This window comes from Protopterus annectens, chromosome 9.part0 (genome assembly GCF_019279795.1).
Source record: "Protopterus annectens isolate FY-2018-M chromosome 9.part0, PAN1.0, whole genome shotgun sequence".
NCBI classification, from domain to species: Eukaryota; Metazoa; Chordata; order Ceratodontiformes; family Protopteridae; genus Protopterus; species Protopterus annectens.
In genome coordinates, this window is record NC_056743.1 from 1,879,531,637 (window position 1) to 1,879,543,229 (window position 11,593).

General features: G+C 39.4%; 1 long non-coding RNA gene across 1 annotated transcript in view; it reads left to right on the plus strand.

Moving 5' to 3' along the window:
* The first annotated feature begins 7,798 nt into the window (after positions 1-7,798).
* LOC122812304 overlaps positions 7,799-11,593 on the plus strand; it is a 229,608-nt gene continuing 225,813 nt past the window's right edge. The window contains exons 1-2 of the long non-coding RNA XR_006366383.1: positions 7,799-7,893; positions 7,976-7,997. This is a non-coding gene — a long non-coding RNA (uncharacterized LOC122812304). The remainder of the gene's footprint in view (positions 7,894-7,975; positions 7,998-11,593) is intronic.

The window sequence follows — 11,593 nt, forward strand, 5'->3', positions numbered from 1 at the left end:
GTGCATGGGATATCCCATAGCTATTACATGCCCAGTTTATCATCATGCATGAACACGAACCATACTCACCGGCTACGGGCTGCTGCTGTGGTGGTATCCTGGAGGGACCTATATAGGAGTGTGAGAAAGTTGATGTCAGTGGCCACAGCTGTGGCATTCATAAAAGGTGAGTGCAGCATTACATTACATCAACAGTAGAATTACACAATATTACAGCTTATACACAACTGTTTATTACTGCTACACAGCATCAGACTATGTATACGACAACTCAGATTTGCATGATGTACCTGTGCAGATGCGCACACAAGAGTGGTGTACCGATGTGCCCTGGGGCCTTACCTGCACGGTCCTCAGCTGGTGTGTCGTTGGCACCCACCTCCAAAATGTGCCCTGCCAGGTGTTGCTGCTGCAGGCAGCCAGGTGCCACAAGGCTGCTGAGAAGCTCCTCCAAACGGGTAAGGGGTGGATGGGTGGGTTGCCCCCCATTGTGAGGTGGTTCCCCCTTACGGCAGCTGCATGCCGATGTACATTGCGAAGCAGGTCAGTGCAATGATGCCAGACCTGCTCATAGCTGCGGTCATGCAGTCCGACATTATTGACCCTGTAGACTAGCTTGTTCCACAGGGCAGTCCTCTTCTGCTGGTCATGGGATGTCCACCCAAACAGCAGTTTGTAGTGCTGTACCACGTGGTCGATAATAACCACTGTCTCAGCTGCACTGTATGTGGGAAGACAACTATGTGACATATTCCCTGGAAGACATAAAGATGGAAACAGGTCTGAGCCACCCATACAGCAGGGTTACCATAGTTCTTAATACACATATTTGTCTCCCCCACCATATCAGCTACAACAAACCATTCACAGAATGCAATTATGTCAGCTGCTTACCTACCATTGGGACATATGTTGTATTGTACCAAGCTTTGTGCTATGTGTATGTGCCACGCTTTGTGCTATGTGTTTGTAGCCATGCTTCCTGTGAGGACACTTATCTTTGCTGGCCTGTTACAGACTATTTCACCTGCATGCCATTGTCAGTGCCACTATATATATTTGTGTATAGATATACATCTATGTACATATATGTGCAGATATATGTTGCACGTTGTTGATATACCTATGTTTATATGAGTATCTGTGTATCTGTGCACATACATGTCACATTCTGTATCACACAGATATGTATCTATATGTTGAGTGCATACAGACATCTGTTCCGCATTCTGTAACTGTCATTCATTCACAGCTGCACTGTTCTGCCTTGCTGCAACACAGACAGGTGTCACATGTGAACACAGACTAACATTAGGGTGGTATATATGGTATGAGATTGCTGGTATGCCTATTATACACCTATGGCATTTGTGCATGCTACATTACACATTAACATGACTGTCCTGCAAGTGGTGTGCTCTGACACCCATGTGTCTATCATGATGGCAGTACTTCCACCATCAGCTATTTTCCACACTAACATAACACACACAGATATCATGGCTGACATCTTTGTCATTCATTGCTGATCTGCACAGTTGGCAAGTATGTCCCACTGCTTACAGGGACAGACAGTATTGTCCAGAGCAGTTGTTCAGTGGAACAGCATTTCAGGGACAACTACAGATGGCACATATCAAACATTCAACACCATATATCCTATTAATCTATACCACATACTACATTAAATTACATGCAGTTATGTTTTACATACCTTTTGTTTGGACGGGTGTGACACCTTCCCGGTTTTGGCTTGTAGGTTTTCTTTTTTCCCACTGTGTGTGTGTTTCATTTTATCTTTTCTTTTTTCTTTTTCCTCTCTCTCTCTCTCTCTCTTTCTCTGCCTCTCCACTAGAGTGATTTAGTTGGTTTGAATTGATTGCAGCATGACTTTTGTAGGTGATGCACATGATCAGGTGATGGGCTGTGCACCAATCAGTGTGCAACAGTTGCTAACTGCATGCAGCCTGCTGTGTAGTGATTCAGTTAACCATTGTCATGGCAACCCAGTACTATAAATTGCTGACTCATGTGGGCGTTGTCCCTTCACCTTTCCAGTATGGAGGACATCCTTCCTTTATGTAGGCAGCAGTGTTACAGACAGCAGGTTGCAATACCTATTACAGCAGGACTTGCAGACACAGGGCAACTACACAATCATCAGAGGTTCCAGACCTACAGACAGAGTGAGTAGTGTTGTTATGTGCATTGTATATTGCTGGTCTTGCAGTGTTTGCATGTACATAGTAGTTTAGGATGGAGTGCAGTCTGTTTGCATAGCTCTCAACAGTGGGCCTATCTACATGATGGCCAGTGGATTGTCTGTTTGCTTTTACCTGTGCACCACACAGGTCCTGTCCTAGATATATCCCTGGCAATCTGTCTGCTGCATGCTATCAGTATATGGCTACATCAATTTGTGTTCCTGATGTGTTATTCCTGCATAAGGTTATGTTGCCACAAATCCAGTAAGACCAGCAATTTGCAGGGAGTGTAACAGCAATATTGCGTGTATGGCCCTGTGTTCCTGCCTCTGTCCTTCACATATATGGCTGGCTTTCTCCTGCTGTGATACAATTAGGGGTTGTTCGGTAATGGCCTATCATTATTTACTGCTAGCATTCCTGCTATCATCCCAGTCATATCGTGGACTCCCACAAAATTTGTTGGTCAGGGTCCATACATGTGACAGACACATAGACATTACCACAGGTAATAAATGTCCCCCTAGGCCTTGACTGCAGGGTGTAACTGGCGGCTGCTAAACTACATCTGTTATTGTTTATTGTTACCTATCTTGATGGCAAATTCTTTGTCTACAGTTGTACAAATTGACGAGCTTGGCCTGGACAACATAGTATGTTATATATCCGCACTGTCTGCATCTACTGTTTTGTGTGGGCCTTGCATTCCTCACTGATTAAATAAGTCCAAATCTATGTGCTGTAAGTAATGGCATACATTATTGTAAAATACACCAATAAAGGTTATCTGTGTTTACATACCTGTGTGTCGCCTCATGTCCTTTGAATTGTGAGTGGGTATATATGTAATGCCGTACTCCTGTTCAATTATAAATGTCATTTAGTAGGTTATACAGCAAAACAATGTTGATATACAGATTTCACATGGAAAATAGAATGTGCTGCAGTTGCACTTGAACTGGGAATGCATGTGCGTTAGGCGGATGCTCTGCCCACTACACTATTGCAGTTCTGCTTCATTTGCATATTTCTACCTTAATGGCATACCCATGCTCCCTTTCCCGGCCCCTGAGCTCCATGTAAACAGCATCCATCCATTCTCCAGTTGATAGCCTTGCCATACCATACCTCCACACATTTTCCTCTGTGCACGTCTGGGTACTCCTCCATTTTACTATCTCTACGCAACCTTCTGCAGGCTCCTCATCCGTTTAGTCCATGTACGTTCAAGCTTTCCCTTGATCCTCCTCTGATACTGGTGGAAACATCTTTGTGACCCACAAAGTCAGTCTATAGCATGTATTTGTGTGCTATCACCTTGAACTGATTTATTGATAAATTCAACTGTAATTCTAGGTCTGTAGTCTACTTGGCTCAGTGCCAGTATTGTCCGGCATTTTACATGGGTAAAACTGACCGTAGACTACGAGATAGAATTTATGAACACACCTACGCAATCAATAAAAATAGACTTGAAAATGTACTAGCAAGGCATTGTGAGGAACACCCCTACCATAACTTTAAGTTCAAGGTGATAGCACAAGTAACACCACAAGCAAGTAGTAACATCCCCAGAGGTGGCTGTATTAAGCTACTATTAGAAAAACAAGAGCTAATCTGGCAGCTTAGATTAGATTCATGCAGCCCACCAGGTTTAAATGAAATACACTCTATAGCATGTATTTTAAAGGTTACAAGCCTTTTATGGTGATTTAGATTAATTAAATATGAGAAATCTGGAGTATAAAGTTATTTTTCTGCCATATGTATAGTCATATACCCCTTGAACATATTTAGCATTAAAGAGATTTTCATCTCTACAGTTACAGATAATATTTTTAACATTCTTACACAGTTATTAAAATATTTTAACTTTATAAGTTATAGATAATACTTCTATTTGTTTTTAAACATAGTTATTAGTTGAACTACTTGTATTTAAACTTTCAGTTTAGTAATTTTTATTAACTGTATCCACTTTATGCGCTTTATGTATTTTATACATTTCACAAGTTTAACTTGATTGTATTACAACTTGAATGGCACAAACTGTAAAGAGTTTTTATAATAGGAAAGACCCTTTAAGAAAGAATTAATTAATTTGAAGTGGTCATGTGATGTAATAGGTAAAGTTTTAAATTAGCGAGGAACAGCCAGGACTTGTTTCTGAAGAAGTTTGGTATTTTATTCAAACAAAAAACGTTGTAAAGCTAACAGTGTGTTGGAAGTGCGTTTAAAGTTCATGGTGTGTCCAAGGTTCATTCAATATATTAAATAAGTGTTTTTAAAACACCACTGTGTTTTGTGAATTACCCAAAGCCGCTTATGTACACGTCTGACTATCAGTTATATGTCATTAACGGCTGCCTACATTTCTTGGAACATCACACTGCTTTTTCAGGGGAACAGGTTACCAGGCTGGTGATGTGGGCCATTTATCTGGACATGCTGGACAGATTAGAACAGTTGAGGGGTATGAATATGCATACAACTTTGTATTTGAACATTCTAGCAAAACCTGTACTTTTGTTGAGTTATGCATACAGCTTTCTATCTGAACATTGTAACAAAATCTGTACAGGTGTGGGGTATGATTATGCATACAACTTACTAGCACTCTCGGGATTCAGACCCCTGCTGTGTGTGACATAAAACTTACAGTTAACATCACAGTACACTGTGCTATCAGGGAATTGATGTGACGCTTTCTAATGTTTTCTGTCTAAGTCTCCCTCACTTGTACAATATGACTGACCTCTTGGCACTTCCAACATTGTTATACAGACATTCATACTCATTTTATCTGCATACCACAGTGTGGGTAACACTGCTTAATCCAACAGTACTATTTATAGTTTGCAACAGTTCAACAACATATAAAAGAAGAGTAAACAGAAGCACTCCAGGGGTTATACCTTTATTCACAGAATAGTACACTTTTATTTCTACTGGTATGACACTTTCTCAGGCTCTTTTATTTATTTGTTATGACAGTACATGCAGAATAATTACAAACCTGCCTCGCGATGCAGCCTTTGCAACCTAGCATCATGGGCTTGCTGGTTCGCAGCCCACTCATCTGTAGCTGTCAGAGAAATACAGTGATATTTAACTATACCTATCCATAGTATACACAAGCTAGGCTATTATTACCTACTTAGTAGAATGACTACATAGTACTGGGGCATTAGGCATCTGACGAGATTCTTGGATCCACTTTTCCAGTACATCCCCCCTCCACCACTTCAGGTCAGCATGGTGGTGGCTGATCTGCTCACCAATCCGGGGGATACCTGTGGCACTGGTGAGGTCATGGGCGAGACTGTCCCAGCACTCCATTTTATACTGCAACCCCTGGTTCTGGCCCTGCAGTAATCTCTCCTCATGGTGTTTTACCAGGAGCCATACCATGATTTTTGACTCCTGGATACCCCAGAGCTGCACACTGAATCGAGTGCCTTCACCCACGCCGGCCAGTAGGAAGCTACAACCAGTTATGGGTAGTATTCCTGCCTGTGGGGTTTAAATACAGCCAATTCCCCGCACATTTCCATGATTGGCCAGTTTTGAATAGGCTAAGCTATGGGCACACCTTCTTACCTACGGTTGGCACTGCTCAAAGAGGTATACCACTAGGCAGATTGAATTGGCTGCCCTACACATTGCTTACACTTACTAAGTTGAGCTGCACAGCGGTTAGCATTGCTTAATAGTTATTATCATTTAATTTGCCTTTTGGCAATGATTTGTTATTCATTACAGGCTATATATGTGTCTGGTATCCATGATTCATGTGTACATACACTGTATGGGGTCCTGGGGACTTCTACACTTTATTACAGTGACACTTCACATCTATGCCTATGCAGTACTCCAGTTCACATATTTATGTTATGTAGCAGGTTATACACCATCACACTGTACATAGATTCAGTTCACATGTTTGGTTTGATTTTTCTGTGGTGAGGATTAGTTTGCTGATACCTCATTCATATGTATTGCTATGATGGCTTAGTGGTTAACTTCTGTGACTATAGTGTACTGGGTTCTGAGTTTGAGCCTTGCAGAAGCTGTTTATTTTGTTGCTGGGCAGAACATGGGCCGTTAGGTACAGAGTGATTACGGCACATTAAAGCAGTTGTATGCGGGTGTGCACGGGTTTGAGCTGAGCTAAGCACTGCTAACCTCCGGTTACAGTTTCTAACACTCAGTTTGCTTCTACTTTGTTTAATCTGTGTAGGTTATGCTTACCCCCACACAAATGCACTTAAACACATTTACTAGTGCTTATATATGCTTACTACTGCTAATCTGTGCTTAAACCTGCTTACTAGTGCCTTATTAATACAGTCATCCAGTTCACATTTAATGTTATTTAGTAGGTTATACAGGAAATATATGAGAAAAAAATGTTCGTATACAGATTTCACATGGAGAATGGTATGCGCTGCAGTGGAACTCGAACCGGGAATGCCTGCTCTTTAGGTAGATGCCCTGCCCACTACACTACTGCTGTGCTGCTTCATTTGCATATATCTTCCTTGTTATCCTCTTCGGCCTTTTAAGCTGCTTTAACCGTAGCTAAGTGATGGGCACACCCGCGCACCTATGGTTAGCTGTACTTGGATTTAAGATAAATATAACGGGTTTTCTTCAGTTTATTTACATCTACTGTTGATGTTGTACACATGGGGGACTGTTGGTGGGGACATGCGGACACCTATGAGTGGCCTAACTCATTAATTTCCACTTTCTGCTGTTCTACTTTGCAGGGGTGTGTTTATTCTGAGAGATCTGCTCTCAGTCATGCCCCTGCACTCGTACATGCTCCGTGTATGCCTAGGAGGTTGGGCAGTGCGCCTTCATTAATATGCATGGCGCACTGTCATCCTGCTCCTAAGTGGCCAGTTCCGTGCAGGACGAGACTAGTCCTGCATGGAAGATTAGTAAATCCGGAGGTTCGCTTTTTTTTTAAGATTTATTTACTTGGTATTTTCCAAGTTGCTTGTCCAGTATTAGTTCAGTTCACCAGTTTATTTCTGTTTTGTAATCTTTCAGTGATTTATCTTTCAGTTCAACATTGTGTTCCCATTATGACTCACCATTCTGAGAGACTTGCAAAGATTTTATGTGATTTAAGGTGTATTATACAATGAAAATAATCATCTACAAGGTGTGAGCAGCATACAGAAATAAGTAAAAGAAATATTTGGTAGCATGATCTTGCTGGGGAAAAACAAAGATATCTACTATTCCAGGAAAAAAAATAAATGCTTAGTGTTCCAGATCTAACATTTGCAAATTGTATTTAAGCAGACATGGTAGATAAACATTAGTTTATATCAGAGGAGGTGATCCTTAACCAGCACAGGAAAATTCTGGTACTTTTGTCTTACTAAGGATACTAATTTATTAATTTTAAACTATGAATAGAGATGGAATTAAAATTCCAAGATATTAACTAGTGTTATATCCCAATAAGTTAATTTTATCTGTTGTCCATTATGGTTTAAAAATGTCTGCAATTTGGAAATTCCTACAAATATCTATTTATTCTTTTTTTGTTGTTGTTTTAAAACTTTCATTCCAGAATTTCGGTTCACACCTACCATAGGTAACATTATACGTGGAACCTTAGTTGTTTGTGTCCCTTTGGTTATTATTCTTCTTTGTCGAAAAGAAACAAAAGGTTTGTCTGCAACCTTTACTATAATAAACTACACATTTCATTTTCTTCATTTAATGTTCTAATAACTATTTATCTTTTCTAGGGACAGCTGACACTCAAAATGGGTATGTACTAAAACATTTCAATACTAATTACTTGCATCGTATTTCAGCATCTACATTGGTATCATGTATAGAAAGAAATAATATTGCTGGAACATGAGTGCAGCAAATTTGAGGTAATGCTGTTGTACAGCAGTACTCCTGCATTTAATTTTTAAAACCAAATTGTTAATTAATTGTATCCTAAGAATCTGGGATAGTGATATATTCATTGAGTAAAAACATCTGCAGAAAGCTGATCCTGGTTCTGATGGGTAATGGCATTTGTGCACAAAACGTAACAGTAAGCAGTCTGTGTATGGGTATTACAATTTCTTCATAACATTTTTACTGTTCAACATAAGTAAATGGTTGGGTCTACTTAGAGGTCACTAGCCATTCAGAATCTATGAGGTGAATCTTTCTAAGTGCACACAATATACTTTGCTTTGCTGCTACAAGTCTTGCTTAGTATGATGGGGGGTTATGTGTGGGAAGAGCGTCTATGGGGGTGGGGGCTGAATCATACTACTTATGAAAATATTTATTCAGAATGTCATGATCACCATTTCTGATTCAGGAGCGTAAAAGGTTTAAGTATGAGCTGACTTTTTGTTATAGAAATATTACATTGCAGTACTGTAGTCCCAGATCAATGAATGGAATAATAAAGATATGCACGTCTTCCAAGCTCACTCAGCTCAAGGTTAAATAAACAAATTGTATCAGAAATAAGAAATACATATTGTGTTATTCTTACTTTATCTTAGGATATGCCATGTAATCTAGAAGTAGTCTGTGCAATGTAAAATGCATCAGTATAATAACACATAAGATGCATTCTTGATTATTCTAGCTTGCGTGAGTGTGGTTAGTCATCAAAAGAATCAATGTATTCACATGTAAATGCACACGGACACATAAACACAGAGAGCCATATACACAAACACAAACACAAATACACACAGGCAATATATTGCAACATTTTGAAACAAAATTGCCTGTAGACTTAATCCATTTTTAGAGCATAGTCCTCAATATCTACAAAGAAAGACAGAGAGAAAGAAAACTTTTATTAGAAAACATTATATATGTCCAGCAAACCTCAAACTTTTTGTACTTGGAATCGGTTATTATAACAGGTGAAAATTCATAAATGTAAACAAAAAGACAAGTCAGTCATGCTGTACAAAGAAATAAAACAACTCATTTGAAAGTAGCACCGCACAATATAAACTAAGCTTTTCTGAGCAACATAAAATGAATGACTGATTTCCAAAAGATGGGGCATGTGGAGCAGTCATGACACTGAGAAGGAGCAAGTACTCCAGTCTGCTGGAGTCAGTAACTCCTGACTGAACACAATTTAATAGGAGGGGCATGATGTGCTGATGTTATATACTGAGATGGGTCAAACCATGACTGTACATGAGTTAGTAGGAGGGGCATGATGTGTAGAAGTTGCATACTGAGATGGGTCAAACCATGACTGTACGTGAGTTAGTAGGAGGGGTATGATGTGCTTACATATACAGAGATGGGGCAAACCCTGACTGTAATGAGTTAGTAGGAGGGGCATGATGTGTAGAAGTTGTATACTGAGATGGGTCAAACCATGATTGTACATGAGTTAGTAGGAGGGGCATGATGTGCTGAATTTTTATACTGAGATGGGCATCTGGAATCACTGTGCATTTTCAATGTGCAGAGAGCAAAACAACCAAAAACACTATGTAGCTCCAATATACAGAGAGTAAAACAGCCACAACCCCTGTGTAACTCCAATAAACACATAACTAATTATCTGGAAACACTGTGTAACTCCAATATACACACCGCTGAACAACTACAACCCCTGTGTAATGCCAATATGCACAGAGATGATTATCTGAAATCACAGTGTAACTCCAATATACACAGAGCCAATTATCTGGAATCACTGTATAACTCCAGTATATATGGAACTGATTACCTGGAAATACTGTGTAGCTCCAGTATAGACACAGCTGATTATCTGGAATCACTATGTAACTCCAATATACACAGAACCTTTTAAATGGAATCACTGTGTAACTCCCACAGAAAACACAGAGGTACTGGAATACAGACTTTATGCAATACTTTTTATTGAACCAGCATAGGTTTTGCTGTTATTCAAGCTTTCAGGTTGACAAGAACCCTTTGTCAGAAGTTAAACATCATTTGTATCCATAGCTGAGTATTCGGAATAGCTATAAATCACAAATGTATTCCGTTCACTACAGTGTTCTCTGCCCAGAACCACAGATGGGCACTGCTGGTATGTAATGTGATTCCACAACATGCAATGATAATGAAACATGTTATATGACATTGACTGTTAGTGGTTGCAAGTTTTTTTGCAGGAGGCACTTAAATACAAGTGTAGCAGACATATCATGTGATTCTAATGGATGATATGAATGAGATTTATTTATCATGGGGTTTAAATGCATTACTGCTCTCTTTTGGAGATGGGATTTCAGACATTGCATTTGAGGCCAGCTGAGAACAACCATCTTCTATGCCAGGCACATTTTGCACAGAATATGCTACATGTGTATGCTTGTCCTTTGTTAACTAAAGAGAAAAAATTAATAATATTTTATCATTATCACTTTGCATGAGTCGTGTGCAAATTTCAGAAAACTTACTAATAGCTGTTTACTGGACCATTTCCTATGCACTTTAAAGACTAATAATTATAACCGTACCTACTTATATCAATATATTTTAGTTCTTTCTGAAACGTTTTGCTATCAGATATTCCCATAGATAATGTAGTTACTGGTATCTGATTCAGCTCTGGACTAATTAGAAAGACAGAATCAGACTTTTCACAGGTTTATCTTGGGTTTCCCTTCTTGAAGTTTGAGGGAGTTTTTGAATGTGGTTTATTAGTCTGTAAACTGTTTACCTAGAACTTTCCTATTATCCTACAAACCTATGATTTTCTGTAATGAATACTAAATCCAGCAGTTTTAATTATTATGTGTAGTTTCATTTATGCAGCCTATCATCTCATCTCCCTGTAATACATGCATCTCAGCTTCAGGTGTTGAGCAGTTGCAGTTGGTTGGATCCATGACTTCTGACCACCACTTTGATCCATTTCCATTCGTATCCTTTCAGCGTTTGGTGACAATGATAAATTCTTTGTACCTTTATCATAGGTGTCTGGCTCCAGTAAGGAGCTGTCAGAAACTGTACTGAGTATTTCAGTAAATCTGCATTCAGCTAGAGTAGTGCCGACAGCTACTGGACCAGATGTGGATACTCCCATTGAAACAACTACTATACTATGCAGCCTCCCACGATGCTGCTATTATGACTATTGATGGACTGAAACAGGACTGTTGGTATTATACACTGCTGTGATAAGTCAACATAAAATCCACTCTGATATCAGCATTGCACATAGATGCAATTAAATAATTAAAGTTGACTTTAATGTTTTTTCTACAACATCTGATATTTCCATGAATCTATTCATCATCATAATCACCATCGTTATCAACCCCTTTTCCAATTTTCCACAAGGGTCAGAGTGCTTTCATCATCTTTCTCAATTGAGTGCCACTCTCCTACTATTTTTGACATCA